Source organism: Vulpes vulpes, unplaced genomic scaffold (assembly GCF_048418805.1).
Source record: "Vulpes vulpes isolate BD-2025 unplaced genomic scaffold, VulVul3 u000000851, whole genome shotgun sequence".
NCBI lineage: Eukaryota > Metazoa > Chordata > Mammalia > Carnivora > Canidae > Vulpes > Vulpes vulpes.
The window spans coordinates 7,089-24,510 of NW_027325889.1; the positions used below are offsets into that span (position 1 = coordinate 7,089).

A 17,422-nucleotide genomic window follows, 5' to 3' on the forward strand; every position below is an offset into this window, starting at 1 on the left:
ATTAAAAATCCCAAGAAAGAGAACTAGTGGGTGGTTTTAATACAAGAAAAAAAATAATAAAAGTTGCCTTTTACAAAAAAGATAAATGTCAGACTTAAAGGCCACATGGTGGGATCTCTGAGCACACACAAACTGAGCACACCTCCTCCTTCACCCAAATGGGAAATGTTTGCTTTCCAAGCCAGGCTGTTTCATGTTAGTATGTGTAATAGGAAAAGTGGCACAATTGCTAATGTTTTCTTCTCCCTTCTTGGTGAGCTATCAATGCTTCTGGCAAGAAATGATCAAAACACTGCGAATGGTGGAATGGTGTTCAATCGTTAGTAAACATTTAGAATAATCCTATCACGAATAAAACCTTTAAAATACACAAAATAATAGCTATTGCAAGAGGTTTTTTCTGCCTTGAAATGATCTTAAATAAGTCTGGGAGGACTGAGAATTAGCCTAGTCCTTCAATCTTTCAAAACAGTAGGGAATAGTGGCAGCCCAGGTGGCTCAGTGGTTTAGCACCCCCTTTAGCTCAGGGCCTGATCCTGGAGACCTGGGAGCGAGTCCCACATTGGGCTCCCTGCATGGAGCCTGCTTCTCCCTCTGCCTGTGTCTCTGCCTCTCTCTCTCTCTCTCTCTCTGTGTCTCTCATGAATAAATAAATAAATAAAATCTTTAAACACTAGGGAATAAGAGGAAATGAGAAAGAAAGACTCAAAATATGAAGGACAGTAGATCCACAAATGTGAAAGATTCCTTGGCTCTTTTTATTAGAAACTACAGAAGTCACAGTACTCAGGAAGAAAGTAAAGAACAAAAACAAGAAGAAAGTAAACAAAAATAAAGATCTGCTTTTATATTTTGCAATCAGCCGATATTTTCTATCTGGAAAAAAATACGGAGTGGTCTAAATATTGGCTAAAACAAATGAAAGTTTAGAAATTTTGATTCCACTTCTCCTGTCTCTCTCATTGCCACACTATGACCCAGGTAGTCCCCAAGGGGGGGGGGGGGGGGGAAGCATATGTTCATAAGGAGCTCTCAGTCACCCCTTCTCCATCCCAAATGTTGGCAGTGTGATAACAACGCAGGTATTATCAAATCATCCTAAAAGATACATAAATCCTCATGTGCTCTGTCTTATGACTCAGTGACGGGAATGGATGGACCAAGACCCAACCTCTCTCCCAGGTAATAAAGGAACTGTTAAAAAAAGGAGAAGCTTGAAGTGTTCAAATTCTCCAATTTTTAAGGGATCAGAGGCTACTAAGCCCAAGTATCCAAAAGGAAGAGCAATCTAAATGATGAGCAAGAATGTTCCTATTTAAGTTCCATCTAACGTGACTGGAAATAGCTGGAGAACCAATTCCTTCCCTTCAGTGTATTTCAAGAGAAAGAGAAAGATTTTTCAGAAGATCTAAGTCATACCTATGAACATATATGATTCGATAATCGCTTATTAAAATTTAAAAAGCTCCCAATTCACTTGCCAGCAACAAACTCTGACTACAAGGAGAGATTCTCAAAAAACTGCTTTTACATTGGTTGTCATCCTGGCTCCAAAGGATACACCTAGCTTGGCATTCTGCATCTGGTGCTTGAGGAAAGAGACAACAGGGTGCCCTCCTATAGTAGTTCCAGAAAGTTCTCACAGTCTAGCAATAGATGTAAAAACCAGGGGGCACCTGGATGGCTCAGTAGTTTAAGTGTCCAACTCTTAATTTACACTCAGGTCTTGAGTTCAAGCCCAGTGTTGGGCTCCACTCTGGGCATGGTGACTACTTTAAAAAACTAAAATTAAAAATAAAGGCGCACCTGGTGGCTCAGTCAGTTGAGCATTTGACTCTGGATCCCAACTTGGGTCTTGATTTCAGGGTTGTGAGTATGGGCCCTGCATTGGGCTCTAAGAAAAAAAGACAGAGAGACAAGGAAGGAAGGAAGGAAGGAAGGAAGGAAGGAAGGAAGGAAGGAAGGAAGGAAGGAAGGAAGGGAGGGAGGGAGGGAGGGAGGGAGGGAGGGAGGGAGGGAAGGAAGGAAGGAAGGAAGGAAGGAAGGAAGGAAGGAAGAAAGAAAGAAAGAAAGAAAGAAAGAAAGAAAGAAAGAAAGAAAGAAAGAAAGAAAGAAAGAAAGAAAGAAAAAGGGAAGAAAAAAACAGAATAAGAAGGAGGATGTTGATACAGAGGTGCCCACTTATATAGAGGCATTTGCCAAGTACAGGGAGATTTAAAAAAACAAAATACACACACCCGCACACACATCATCATCATCATTATCATAATTTTCTAACAGAAAGAATATTTTAGTACCAGAAAGTAAAAATGACATCTTTTTTTTTTTAAGATTTTATTTATTTATTCATAGAGACAGAGAGAGAGAGAGAGGCAGAGACACAGGCAGAGGGAGAAGCAGGCTCCATGCAGGGAGCCCGACATGGGACTCGATCCTGGGTCTCCAGGATCACACTCTGGACTGAAGACGGTGCCAAACCGCTGGGCCACCTGGGCTGCCCAAAATGACACAATCTTTTTAAAGAAGATTTTATCTGTTTGCCCATCCCCACATTACAAGAAATGGCTATGGCTAAGCAGATTTTCCTATGGATCATATAGTTTGGACAGCATAGTAAGGTCAGCTACCTGGAAAGGAGAAGACTGCATTTCCCAACTGCCCTTACTGTTAGGTGTGGCCCAGTAACAGGCCATTGGAGCCAATGTAGTCAATGGAAGATGAGCAGAGGTGACCCACACCACTTCCAGCCTGGTCCCTAAACATCCCACACACCCTCCTCCACGTTCTTAACCTTCTATGGCTGGATGGTGATGCCCAGGGCAACCTTTAGAGGTAAGTGTTGTCAAAGGGGGAGCCTCTGTCTGCCTGGAGCCCTCAATAACTATGGGCAGCAGAGTACTCACCCAAACTTTGGCCCATCGTGTAAGAGAGAAATAAATTTCTAATATGTTTATCCTATTACATATTTTGGAATTATTACAGCACTTAGCTCACATATGATTTAAAATATGAGCCATTCAAATCAATAATAAAAAGACAATCTAATACTTTAAAGCACAAAAGATTTGAACAGATATGTCAAAGAACATATACCAATGTCAATAAGCATGTGAAAAGATGCTCAGTTCTCACTGGTCATTAGATCAATGCAAATTATCAGTGAGACCATCACTTCATACCCACAGGAATGGCTAAAATTAAATGACAACAGCAAGGTTGACAGAATGTGGAGCAATGGAACTCTCATATAATGTTGATGGAAGTGTAAAATGGTAAAAACAAACAAACAAAACTTTGGAAAAAGGTTTGGCAGTTTCTCATAAAATATTCACTTACACTATGACCCAGCAATTCTACTGCTAGATATTTCCTAAGAGAAATGAAAGCATATGTGCACGAAAATACTTGTGTAAGACTTGGCATTGCAGCTTTATTCAGAACAGCCAAACAATGCAAACAGCCCACATGTCCGGCAACGAGATATACACACGGTGCTGTATTCATTCAACGGACTGTGACGCAGCAATAAAAATAATAAACTGCTGATACAAACAACATCATGAAGGAATCTTAAAACTTTTTTTTTAAGATTTTTATTTATTTATTGATGAGAGACACAGAGAGAGAGAGGCAGAGACACAGACAGAGGGAGAAGCAGGCTCCACGCAGGGAGCCCAACGTGGGACTCGATCCCGGGACCCCAGGATCATGCCCTGAGCCGAAGGCAGGCGCTTTAACCACTGAGCCACCCAGGCATCCCTTTAAAACTTCTTTTAAGTCTTAAAACATTTTTGCTGTAACACAAAAAAAGTACGTAGGTCAATTGTTAAAAATATAGCAAAACAGTGGTGGAAACAGCATGAGGGAACTTTCCAGGGTGACACTAATTGTCTATATATCTTGATGAGGGAATAGGATTCACAGGTGTCAAAATATCATGGAATGGTACACATCATATTTGTGTATTTCACTGCCCTATTATCTTAAACACATAATCAAACACTGAACTGAAAAGCAGCTGTGAGAAAAGGGGAGGTTAATGGATATATGAAGGGATGGACATAGAATAACATGTAATAAGAAATACATAGCAGGGATCCCTGGGTGGCGCAGCGGTTTGGCGCCTGCCTTTGGCCCGGGGCGCGATCCTGGAGACCCGGGATCGAATCCCACATCGGGCTCCCGGTGCATGGAGCCTGCTTCTCCCTCTGCCTGTCTCTGCCTCTCTCTCTCTCTCTGTGTGACTATCATAAATAAATAAATAAAATCTTTAAAAAAAAAAAGAAATACATAGCAAAATGTAGTGAATATATAAGTATTGAATGCATAATTCTTTCAACTTTTCTGAATGTTTGAAATTTCACTGGAAAATTATAAGGCCTATGAGACATATGCAAAATTCCTTTTGGAGGACTGGGCATGGGAGGGAGTGGTCACCTCAAAGAAATGAGCAGGTTTACTGAGAGCAGGTAAAAATGAAGAACAACAAGACATTAAAGTGACTGCCAATCAGGACCATGTACACAGTGCAAAGACCTGCCAGAGGCAGAGGAGTCGACAGTATTGCCACTATGAGTCCCCCAACTATAGATGTGTTTTGGTGAGCCAGATGTTTCACACATGGGCAACCATGGAGGGTAAATCACCACTAGCACTGTAATGATTTAACAACAGTTACTGATTCTCAAAATGAAGAGGCAAGCTAGTCTCAGAACAAAGTGCTGGGGAGGGGGGTGGTCGTTTAAAAATGAATTAATTGTGGTTTATGCAAAACTCACTACAGTGTGCGTATTGTTCTCAGTTCACAGGGTATCATGAGAACTTCAATGTGAATCAGGATTTGGCAACTACTGGATATGGGTAGAATCCTGGCCCCCAACCAGTAAGTTCTCATCTTGACTCTGCCACTCACAAGTTGCCTGTCCTTGATTAAAAAGACTCTCGCTCTGGTTCACTTTAGGAATTCATGAAAAACTGAACTAACCCTCCTGGCCTATAATAAAGGACACAACGAGAAGAGAGATGCGCCAGGGCCATAGCGTGGTGGCATGACAGCCTTCTCAAGAGCAGGGAACTATTAAGTAACCCACGGACACTTAGCATTAATACTCCAGTTCATGAATACTAACCCAGTTTTGAGAAAGATCATTAAGACGAGGAAAAGCGTGGCTCTCGTCCTCTCTCTGCCACTAAGCAGCTGCCATGGGAACAGGCCAAGTCCCTCTAGACTCTCTGGGCCAAGATGACAAAAGAAGACTCAGATCAGAAGCACTCTCAACTAATCCAACCTGCTCAAGGATGCTCTTTAAGGCTCTGCATCCCAGGATTACAGGGCAAGAACGCCTCACCCACCACTACCACCACGACCGAGCTGAGCTGCTTTCTCACCTTTAAAGTTCTTGTTCAGCTGTCATGTGCTTTGGGCAGCTTTCCAGCCAAGTCCCGTCACTCCCTTTACACCTTACAAATAACCTACATTAGAGCCCTCACCCTGCTGCAGGGTGATCACCTGTTTATTCGTGTTGTCTCCCTGCCTAGCCTTTGCGCTTCTCAACGCCGAAGTTCCTGGCAGGTGTACACCTCGTACCCAGCACAGCTACCAGCACCACCAGCACGTGCAGGCGCTCAGCGCCAACGTGTGAATAAACGCAGGAGCCCATCCCCTACCGTCCCCTACCGCCCCTACCGCGACTCCTAGCTCTCCAATGTCAGGCAGGGGGGTTTAAATGCAAATGGCATCACCGATGTGAAACTTCTTTATTTCTGCGATCCGGCCTCGCGACTGGTGCAGGGAGACCCCGAGATGACACAGCATTGGCACCCCGCAAAAATGGAAGCTTGTAGTTAATGCTTGAGCAAGGCCCAGGCTAGAGCCCCGTTGCCACTTCCCCGCACCCCCCACACACACACACACAACTTCCTTTCTTGCAGCTGCAGCTCTCTGCCTCTTTCCGCAGGAGCCTTCCTGGCTCCCTCGAGCTGCGACCTCTGTCCCAGCTGGCAAAACTGCAGAATTCGGAGCCAACCACCCACGCCCGCGGCGGCCGAAAGTAAACCTGCAGGAGGGCGCTCCGGCCGGGACAGCACCCCCTGCCCCCCGCCCGGGACACAGAGGCAGCGCCCACCCCCGGGGCAGAGGCAGCTCCCACCCGGCCCGGGATCTGCAGGACAGACTCCCCCCCCACCCGGGGCACAGAGGCAGCTCCCACCCGGCCCGGGATCTGCAGGACAGACTCCCCCCCACCCCGGGCACAGAGGCAGCTCCCACCCGGCCCGGGATCTGCAGGACAGACTCCCCCCCACCCCGGGCACAGAGGCAGCTCCCACCCGGCCCGGGATCTGCAGGACAGACTCCCCCCCTACCCCGGGGCAGAGGCAGCTCCCACCCGGCCCGGGATCTGCAGGACAGACTCCCCCCCACCCCGGGCACAGAGGCAGCTCCCACCCGGCCCGGGATCTGCAGGACAGACTCCCCCCCTACCCCGGGGCAGAGGCAGCTCCCACCCGGCCCGGGATCTGCAGGACAGACTCCCCCCCACCCCGGGCACAGAGGCAGCTCCCACCCGGCCCGGGATCTGCAGGACAGACTCCCCCCCTACCCCGGGGCAGAGGCAGCTCCCACCCGGCCCGGGATCTGCAGGACAGACTCCCCCCCTACCCCGGGGCAGAGGCAGCTCCCACCCGGCCCGGGATCTGCAGGACAGACTCCCCCCCACCCCGGGCACAGAGGCAGCTCCCACCCGGCCCGGGATCTGCAGGACAGACTCCCCCCCACCCCGGGCACAGAGGCAGCTCCCACCCGGCCCGGGATCTGCAGGACAGACTCCCCCCCTACCCCGGGGCAGAGGCAGCTCCCACCCGGCCCGGGATCTGCAGGACAGACTCCCCCCTACCCCGGGCACAGAGGCAGCTCCCACCCCCCGCTGCGATCTGCAGGACAGACTACCCCCCGCCCCCCCGGGCACAGAGGCAGCTCCCACCCGGCCCGGGATCTGCAGGACAGACTCCCCCCGCCCCCGCCCCGGGCACAGAGGCAGCGCCCACCCGGCCCCGGATCCGCTGTACGGCCCCTCCCCGCCCTCCCCGCCCCCACCCGCACCCCAACCCCCCGGGGCGCCGCGGCGCAGGCGATGCCCGGGCCGTTACTCGCCGACGCCCAGCGCCCTGCGCCAAGCTTCGGGCTCTACCTGCGCGGCGCGCTGCTCCTTCCAGAGCTTCATCTGGTCGCTGGCTGGGTCCCGGCTGTCCGCCATGGTGCCCGCCCCGCCGGCCCCGCGTCTCCACCGCCGCGGACCAGCCCGTCTTCCGCCGCGCGGCTCAAGTAGGCGACCTCGGCCTGCGCCGGTCAGCCCCGCCCCTCGTCCCGCCCCCCGCGGAAGGCCGCCTCCTGATTGGCCGCCCGGGCGCCAGGCAGGATGGGATTGGAGGAGAGGGCCGAGGCGCGGCGGCCCCGTGGGAGGCCGAACCCGGACCGGGAGAGGCGGGAGGGCTGCGGGGAAGGAGGTGTGTCGGGGGAGGGGGAGCCCCGCCCCTCTGTCCCCCACACCCCGCGATTTCTGAGCTCAGGTCTGGGCCCCGCCTTCCGGGCCCTGACTCCCTCCCGCCTCCGGTGCATCCTTCTGGAACCCGCCCTGACGCGAAGGTCGGGGTTGGGGGGGCGGGGGAGGGGCTGCCGGTTTTGCAGAAGGAAAGCTAAGGTGCTGCTGGGTGGGGCTTTGCACCCTAAACGCGATCTCCGCTCTCAATAAGTCAGAAATCCTGGCTTGAATTCCTCGGTGCAAAATGGATTTTTGACATACCCTAATGTTAGTGTCCTTTGCAGCTGAGGGATTGATGGGAAGTTGCAATAAATGCAAACAGCTAAATTTTTAACGCGTTAGCTTATTCTCAAATGTCATGTTAGTTTAATCGGATCGTAGACTACATACACAGGAAAACTGCCTTTAAAAAAAAAAAATGAGGATGGACAGCCCGGGTGGCCCAGCGGTTTAGCTCCGCCTGCAGCCCAGGGCGTGATCCTGGAGACCCGGGTTCAAGTCCCACGTCGGGCTCCCTCCATGGAGCCTGCTTCTCCCTCTGCCTGTGTCTCTGCCTCTCTCTCTCTCTCTATGTGGGTCTCTCACGAATAAATAAATAAACCTTTAAAAAACAAATAAATAATAAAAAAATAAAAATAAAACGAGGCAGTGAAACATTGACAGGTTCTTAATGATCTTAAGAGTCTCAAACCCATAGTGAAGGACGTTCAGTCTTTTAGTTTCCCTTTTGGTTAGCAGCTCCCCTTTTCAGAGTGTCTGCCTTGTGCTAGATGCTGCTAGATGTTTGCCAGACAATAGCATTTAATCTTTACAATGCGTGGTGGAAGGTTGGTTGTCCCCCCACTTTATTTTTTTTATTTTATTTAAATTAAATTTGCCGATAGTATAACACTCAAGTGTTCATCTCATCATGTGCCCTCCTTGATGCCCGTCACTCGGTTACCCCATCCCCAACCTACTTCCCCTTCTGCAATCCTTTGTTTGAATCCCCCATTTTAAATATGAAGAATCCGAGGGTGAAGAGAGGTGGAGGAACTTGCCTTAAGCTTAAAAACTAGCAAAATGTCAGAGCCTAGATCCTTGGCCTTCTGATTTCAAACCCTGGGCCCTGTGCCACTGTGCCATCCTACCTCTCTCAGAATAAGAATTTTGAAAAATTCTAAAACTTTTGGAACTCTGTTTTTCAAGAGTCATGTTGGAAAATTAAATGTTTAGTAAGTCATGGACTGGTTTGTCATAATCAAATGGACGGAATGATTTTCCTCCTTGAGGTGCTAGGATTTCCCTTTAAACACCTTACTTAATACATATAAACATAGCATGATCTTCAAAATAAGAGTGCTCAACTTTTAAATTTTACTTTTTCCAATAAAGCTACAAATAATGGGCAGACATATGACAATGAAAAAATTTCAGGTGTTCTTAATTTTACAAAAGTGTGCTATCAGGACTCAAAGTCATAAAAGTTTATCTTTTGCAGTTCATTGAGAAAGCAGCCCCAAAATTGATCTTCTGTGCCCTGTATTTTTGCTTCATTTCACTTAACACAGTTGTGAAGATGCTATTAGCTGTGTGATTTGCGTGATGTTTTTTGCTACCCACTCCATCCATACTGCCACTAGAGTGTAACTCTCTGAGGGCAAGGGCCATATTTGATTTGCTCTGTGTTGGATCTGGTGCACCTAGAATTTATTGAGTATTTACTCTGTGCCAAGGAGTATTCTAAGATTTTTGTGTGCAAAAAAAAAAAAAAAGAAGTTTATTGCATGTAGTTTCTTAGTTAACCCTCCCAATAACCCTATGAGTTAATATTAGTACAGGTACTAATATTATCCTCATTTTATAGATTAGGAAACTGAGGCATAGAGAGGTTAAATAAGTAACTTGTCTAAGATTACACCATTATTAAGGCATAGAGCCAGGATTCTAGCCCTGACCATCTCCCGAGCTCATGGCCTGTTGAATAAATAAATGTTGAAAAAATCAAACTAATCATTTTTTTCATTGACTAAGGTAAATTTCAACAAAGTAAATAAAAAGAGACCTGGTGTCATGTGTTAACCTTTGTTCTTTACATGAACATTGTCCTGTTTATTTCTTTTTTTTTCTATGTTTCCTTCAGTGTTGGTTTGGATTCCTAAGGAATTTCCAGTGAAAGAGAAATGGAGAAACAAGACACTTTCAGATCACGTCATATCGTGTACATTAAAATAAGGTATGTGCTTACAAGTAATGACAATGAATTTATATTGACTATGTATGTAATATTATATTCATTGACTTCATAACTATAATTTTATTATAGTTTAAGTGAAAACACTTCTAAAAATCAGCCCTAGTTAAAAAACACATTAAATCTATCTGATACGGGGATCCCTGGGTGGCTCAGCGGTTTAGCACCTGCCTTCGTTCAGCCCAGGGAGTCCCGGGATCGAGTCCCCCATCGGGCTTCCTGCATGGAGCCTGCTTCTCCCTCTGCCTGTGTCTCTGCCTCTCTCTGTCTCTCATGAATGAATGAATAAATAAATAAATAAATCTATCTATCTATCTATCTATCTGATTCCTAAAGGTAACTCCAGGTGATTGCTTCAGTAAACAAATTTGGTCCCAGATTTTTATATTTTATTGATATAAACACATGAGTATTTTCATTGGTATTGAATAAAATTGTTATTTAGAAAATGCTATTCTCTGATTATTCAGAACCCAATGAAGTAAAATGTACTGGCACAAAACATAGTGTCATGAATCCTGATGTCACCAAACCCACAACCAACCGTACAAAGTAGGCCATACAATTAATGCTGAGGAGAAAAGTCTGGGCACTCGACAAGGAACCTTTATTGACCAAATTTTCTTTCATCACTATTTGAAAGAAAAGAATGGAGAGGATGAATTCTGTTTTGTTGGATGACATGTATACAGAGCAGCATGAGCAGTAATGAGAAACCGAGATAATTATTTCTTTCTTTAAAAAAAAAAAAGATTTTATTTATCTATTCATGAGAGACACAGAGAGAGAGAATGAGAGGCAGAGACACAGGCAGAGGGAGAAGCAGGCTCCAGGCAGAGGGAGAAGCAGGCTCCATGCAGGGCTCGATCCCAGGTCTCCATGATCATGCCCTGGGCCGAAGGCAGGCACTAAGCCACTGAGCCACCCAGGGATCCCCAGTTATTTCTGTTCTGATTCCACCCACCCTCTGAGGAGCTGAGAATGTTCCACATATTTTTTTTTTCATTCTTTTCACAGTGGCCTTTTGGAGTCACTTGGGGATTGAGAGAGGGGTAGAAAAAAGGAACAGGGTATAAAAGAAAAGAGGTGTGTTGCAATCCAGAATGCCCTGAGAGGGAAGGACGGTGAACACTACCACAGCTGTATGTTTCCAGCCCGCTGTGGGCTAGGCCTGCAAGACAGGAGAGGGAAGCAGAATTTGCAAAAAGTGCCAGTGGTTTTATATGTGGTAGTGTCATGTACCCTCTACTCTTCCTATTTTGTTTTGCCACACCTTACGCCTGCTTTAATAAGAACAATTACTTAGAAGGAGGTGGCCCACATGTCCTTTGGCATCTGGTAATGGCCATAGTTGGAACTGTCCTAAGGGAAAAAAAAAAATCCATATGCTTTTTCTCCTCCAGGCCACATGTTCCATGTATTGATCTGGGTGTTTGTGAAAAAGGAAACACAGAAGTGAGGATTTGGAATTTGTTATTACCCTAACTTCTTTTTTCTGATTTTAAAAGTAACGAATGCCTACTAATGGGGGCTTGGAAATACTAAAAATACGTAAAATAAACAATTATCCATGGGTGGTAATAAATAGATATCTTTCTTACTAATATTTTCTCTTATATATGTAATGTGTGTGTTTGTGTGTGTGAGAGAGAGACACTAGTAATGGGTCACAGAATATATAATTTTGTGTGCTGCTTCTTTTTTTCAACTGTTAAATCTGTTTAGTAGAGACAGTTTTGCTCATACAGAACCACAGTTTACAACAGTCTGACACAGCATCAGAGACAGGGAGGCACTGCAAGCACTCAGAGCCCTTCCCCACACGAAGAGAAGACCCTGGGTGCTCCTCCACCACCTTGCCCCTGAGAGAGATGAGACTTGAAGTGTAACTGCCACCCCCTCTCCGCAAAAGACCGTGGCAAAGAGGACCTCTCCTTCCTAATGCTAGGGGAGGGCCCTCCCCTCACTGGCCTGGACACAGGAAGCTGAGTTGTCTGGGGAGAGGGTGGAGTGGCTAACGGGCAAGGAGCAGAGTCAAGACATCTTTGGTGTGAAGACCCCCACCAACCCACCCACTAGGCCACAGTGGAAATTTGCAGGACCAAAAAATGGCACTGCCTTTGCCCACAAGCTGCTTTTTTTTTAAACTTTCAAAAAATTTCATTTCACCTGAATTTCACGTGATACAAAAGTATTACCTGCTTAAACCTGTCACCCAAACAAAAGGCTCTTTCCATTCTTCAGGCCAACTTTCCTCAGAGGCAAATAAATAAGAAAAAAAAATCATATTCTGTAGATCATGTATGGAAAATGTTCCCTTACAAGGACAAAAATATTTAGACATGTGATATTTAGTATAGCTTAGCATTGCAGTTTATGTTGAGAAATCTAGTTAATTGTTGGGAGGTACATCACACATACAAAAGAACTCAGTAGACAGCAGATCATTTAACCCTAGATTAAGGACAAAACATCTGACAGTTTTTTAATATATATATATTTTAAAAGATGCTCCATTGGTGAATTCAAGTTTGGTTGGTCCTTTTTTAGGCTTTTTGCCCAACTTTTGAGTGCTTCCATTTTTTTCATTTTGTAGAGCTTTGTCTCTCTCATTTTCTCCACTCAGATTCTTGTTTCTTAGCAGTACACTTAGCTTTTACTTGTTCACGTTTTCCTTGTGCTTTTTCACCCGATGATTTATTTTTGTTTGGAATAGTAATGAAGTTTACACTTCTGCTACACTGCGCTGGCTGAGGCTGGTCTACTCTGCAGTGTGCTTCAGATGAAGCCTGGTCAGTGCTACCTTGTTCTTCTGGCAATGGCTGAACAACTTCTTCTTCCGACAAAAGCTAGTTAACTTTTCAAAATTGCTTCCTGAGCCTTTGCTCTTCAGCAAATTATCAGGTCATCCATCTGTGAATAGGGATTCCTATGAGGTTTGAACCTTCTTTTCCTTCCATAGCAACCTCTTGTAATTTTGCTGAATCTTCCGCTTTCTTGAAATGCAAAGCATGCCCATCAAGAACAAAATGGTTAGGTCTCCCCAAAATTGTTACCATCACTGGTACATCTTTTGTTTAAATGTCTTATTCCTGAATCTGATCAGAAACTCCTTTGCCATGCAACCCAAAACTCCCTGTCTGCCACCTTGCTGCCAGCCTCTCTGGCACCATGGCACGACAACCCTGTCCTATGTCCTGCTTTTTTTACTTAATCTTATGAGATGAAATTCTCCCTGAGTTATTAAAAATTCTTTGAAAGTGTAATTTTTTTTCTCATGGTTGCACAATGTGCAATGAAAGAACTAATCCCTTATTTACACATTCCCTTCCTGGAAACGTTTAATTTTTTTTCCAGTATAAAAAACAGTATAGTGAACATCCTTCTTCGGTATTTGTATTTACTTCCTTAGGTCCTATTTCTAGAAATAATTTTTAGATCAAATCATATGAACATTTGAAGTCCCTTGTGACATATTGTCAATCATTTTCTGCAAAACTTGAGCCAATTGACACTCATCAATGCTTGAGAGTGAGGACTGGAAATAAAATTTTAAAGATAGGTAAGGAGTTGGATTCTAGATGCCTACAAATTGCATATCTTATTAGATTGTTCAGAAAGAACAACACTTCTCATGTTATTTTCAACTATTACCCCACCCATGGGATTCATTCCATCCATCCAGTAGATGTCTATACTGTCCTCTGTGGTCTGTGTACTTGTCTTTCAGAACAGAGCACCAATGGAGATGGGTATAGACCAAAAAACAAAACAACAGCAACAAAAAAAACCCACCAGGAAATGACACGGTGTGAAGAACGTTCTGAGAAAGGAAGTACAGCTGCCACAGTGGTACCAAAGAAAGTCACCTAACCTGAACTTGAAAGGCCATGGGAGGCTTCCTTCAGGAAACAATGGCCAAATGAATCTTGAAGGATGAACAAGTGTTAGGAATAGTGCCAAGAACAGGCATTATGTTAGCCCCACTGTGGCCACAGAAATCTGAAGAGATTTCTTCCATTCTTTCATGAAAGTCTGACTTCATCAGTGATGGTATTGTGATACCTTGAGTAGGACAAGAAGAGCAAGCAAACATTTGCGGCTGGAGTTCAGCCTTTATCAAGTTTGCCCCTGTATCTGACTCAGACTGGCTTTGGCTCCTGCTGTTCACCTACTTTGCCTCCTCATCTGGGATCTTGCAAGGCCTCTACAAGTTTGTCTTGTTATCTACTTGGATTGCCCTGCCTGGCTTGAGTTGTTTTCCAAGGCTGCTGTCTTTGAGGTATTTTGATGGTCTTCTTTGAGTATGCTGTTAAGTGTTGCATTTGTGATTGACTCTGGGCTTAATAAACCTGTATGCAGAAACCAGACTTAGATCCTTAAACTCTGACAATTCGAAAAAATGACAAAAACCCATAAATAAATTAATACATTCAATATGGATTGAGACCACACAATTATGTACCTGTGAAGAAACAAATCGCTATAAATTATACATGCTGAGTAGAAGTATTGGTTGTTGTAGCTGAGGATGTAGACCAGGAGGACTGGCACAGGTATCTCTTTCCCCCTTTCTTTCCCATAAACCCAGATCATAGACCAGCAGGGCTTCAAGGGGCAAAACAACATGATGCCCAGTTAAAAGTCTCAGCTCCAGCATAAGAGCACTTGGGTTTGAATCCCACTATGGCTTCTTATGAACTTTGTGACCTCTGGCAAGTTATTTAATCTTTCTAAGCTTCCATTTCTCTTTTGTAAGATGGAGATATTAATATCTTCCACATTATCCATAACCTAAGCTGCTATAATGAAAAGAACCCCCCCCCAAATACCATGACTTAAACAATATAAAAATTTATTTCTTTCACACAAAACATCTAAGAGCTAGGTGGCTTGGCTGTTCAGTTCAGCCAGCCTCAATATGCGGCTTTCATCTCTGAGTCCAAGATGGCTGTTCCCCCTCCCTTGCCCTAACTGCATGCCAACCAATGACAAGGGGACAAAGGAGCAAAGGGAGCATACATGTGTTCCTTTTGAAGGCACAACCTGGAAATGGCACACTTGATTTCTGCTCACATTCCTTTGGCCGGAACTTGGTCACATGGCCATGCCCCCAGCTGTATAGGAGGCTGGGGAATATGGTCACTAGCTGTGCAACCATGTGCTTGGCAATACCCAGGCATTCTATAATAAAAGGAGAAAGGGAAAATGGATATTGATGGTCAACTGGCAGCATCTGCCACACTGATGTTGTTGGGTTGTTGGGAGAATCAAGAGAGGTGGAGCACACAGTAGGACTTAGTGACTAGCATTTCCTGGTATTGCTCTTGAGCCACACACAGCTCTTTCATGAACTGCTACAGCTGTTGAGAAAACACAGCAAACTTGGCATAGGGTATTATATTACAACTACCCATATAGAATGTGCTGGAGTAAAGAGACTGCCTCTGGCTACTGCAAGTTTAGCTCCGAGTCCTCATTATGGTGAATAAGGACCAGCCACTGCCCTAAACCAGACCTTCCTGTTCCACACAACAGTCACCTCAAACCTATTTTAATATTTATTTAATCAGCATTTATACCATTCCCACTATGGCTCAGGCTCTACTCTAAAAGCATTTCCCAATATTAACCTATCTAACCTTACCACAACCCCATGAAGTATGAACTCTTATTATCTTCATTCTACATATGAAGATGCTGAGACACAGAAAGATAAACTAACCTCCCAAAGTCACATAGCTTGTTAGTGGTGAGGCCAAGATTGAAACCAGGCCCCGGAAGTCACATCTCAACTTCGACACTGTCCTGTCTGCCACAAAGCAAGCAGGAATACAGGAAGCTCTGGAGTAAGTGTCCCACGTTCTTAGAACACAACTGAATCATCATACCACCTCCTGCCCTCTTGCAGACCTTGCTTTCTGAGAAGCACACTGATGTAAACCAATTGTGAACCCCACATAATTGAGAAAGACCACAAGAGAATGACATTCCAGAGTGTCTTTGAAAGAAAGAATGGGAAGTAGTTGTGATCAAGAGCATTACAGGCCTGGGGAACCATATGGGATTGAGGGGTAGCCAAAGGAGGTGAAAAGAGCACCAGAGAAGATGGGGCTTGTAGGAACAGTGAGAATGAAAGGGGAGAAGGAAGACCCTTAGGCATCTCCCCATCCCAACAGCAAACAGCAGCTGGAACCTCAAACTTTGAAGATAGTAGAATGGACATTCACTAAGAAAACATATTCATTAAAAGACTCCCTTTCCACCAGGCAAGAGGATCCATTGACCTGTATTATCGCTTACATGAAACTCTCACTCTAGACTATGCGGACGTAAGCAGATTCATTTCTGAGACATTGTGACATTAAGCAAAATTCTTCCTATGGTCTCAAGTGTCAAAAACATTGCTCATGCAATCTGAAAACAAATTTACTTTCTGAGAATTAGAAATAGACTTTCTTAGTCTATTTACTTTATTAGAATACAATATCTTAAAATACAACATATAATATATGCATTGTACGTTATTGTCTAGCTTACTTTGTGCCAGCTCTTATTCAAATTTTACCCCATTTATCCCCCTTAGCCCTCCATCTTTGTCCCTTGCCTTATCTTTTATTATTCCACTTAGCAGCAACTAGGTTAATTCTCTGAAACCTTGTACCAGGATTACATCTTTCCCAGTTTCAACTCACCCAATATTCTAAATTCCAGTGAACAGTAGTCACTGTTAACTTGCCTCCTCCCCAGCCTCTGACATTTCAACTACTTGATGGATAAATTATAGATAATTCACTAATAAAATTTTCAGAGGTACAGTTCTTTCACTGCATGTAAAGAAGTCACATCGCTCAGCCACTAGGCCAGAAGGTTCCCTTCTCAGGAAGGCCTTCCTCATCATCTCTCTTAGTGTTACAGCCTCCTGCAGTGTTCCCAATCATAACTTCCTGCTTTATATCTTCCCCACGGCACTTCTTACCTCCTAACATACTATATAACAACCCAAATTGTTCAATATGTATTTCTCCACCCTAGAATATAGAGGCTTCAGGAGGAAGATGTGGTTTTGTTTTTGTTCTTTCTGCTTATCCTCAGCACCTGGACGTATTCTACCACTCAATAGGTGTTTGACCAACATGGACTAAATGAATGAACAAATAAATGAATTAATGGGTGAACTAATAATAGTAGGACATACCATGTGACAAACAAAATCCCTTAAGGGATTTGATAAGATGTCTTATTGAAATACATTATGCCCTCTCATTTCATTTTTAAATATATTTTCCTTTAGGACATGAAAGCTTTCTCATATTTGAGTGCTCTTTTAAAACAGTAATGTAGGGCAGCCCAGGTGGCTCAGCAGTTTAGCACTGCCTCCAGCCCAGGGTGCCATCCTGGAGACCCGGGATCGAGTCCCACGTGAGGCTCCCTGCATGGAGCCTGCTTCTCCCTCTGCCTGTGTCTCTGCCTCTCTCTCTCTCTCTCTGTCTCTCATGAATAAATAAAATCTTTAAAAAAAAATAAAATAAAAAATAAAAAAGTAATGTATTCCAACCATCATGAGCCTTCTAATATGCTGTACCAAAAAGAACACATCACTTCTGTGGCATTTCTATCAAACATGCATAACCTGAATCTCATCATGAGG

At 44.7% G+C, this 17,422-nt stretch overlaps 2 long non-coding RNA genes across 2 annotated transcripts; one reads left to right on the forward strand and one right to left on the reverse strand.

The window, feature by feature from the left end:
* Positions 1-1,345: 1,345 nt before the first annotated feature.
* On the reverse strand, positions 1,346-7,494 carry LOC140597635 (uncharacterized). The gene is made up of 3 exons (XR_011999457.1): positions 7,188-7,494; positions 5,130-5,232; positions 1,346-1,894 (listed from the first exon to the last, which is right to left on the reverse strand). It is a non-coding gene; the product is annotated as an uncharacterized lncRNA (long non-coding RNA).
* A 2,152-nt stretch (positions 7,495-9,646) lies between these two features.
* Positions 9,647-14,214, forward strand: LOC140597634 (uncharacterized). Its single transcript, XR_011999456.1, has 2 exons — positions 9,647-9,753; positions 13,502-14,214. It is a non-coding gene; the product is annotated as an uncharacterized lncRNA (long non-coding RNA).
* The last annotated feature ends 3,208 nt before the right edge of the window (positions 14,215-17,422 follow it).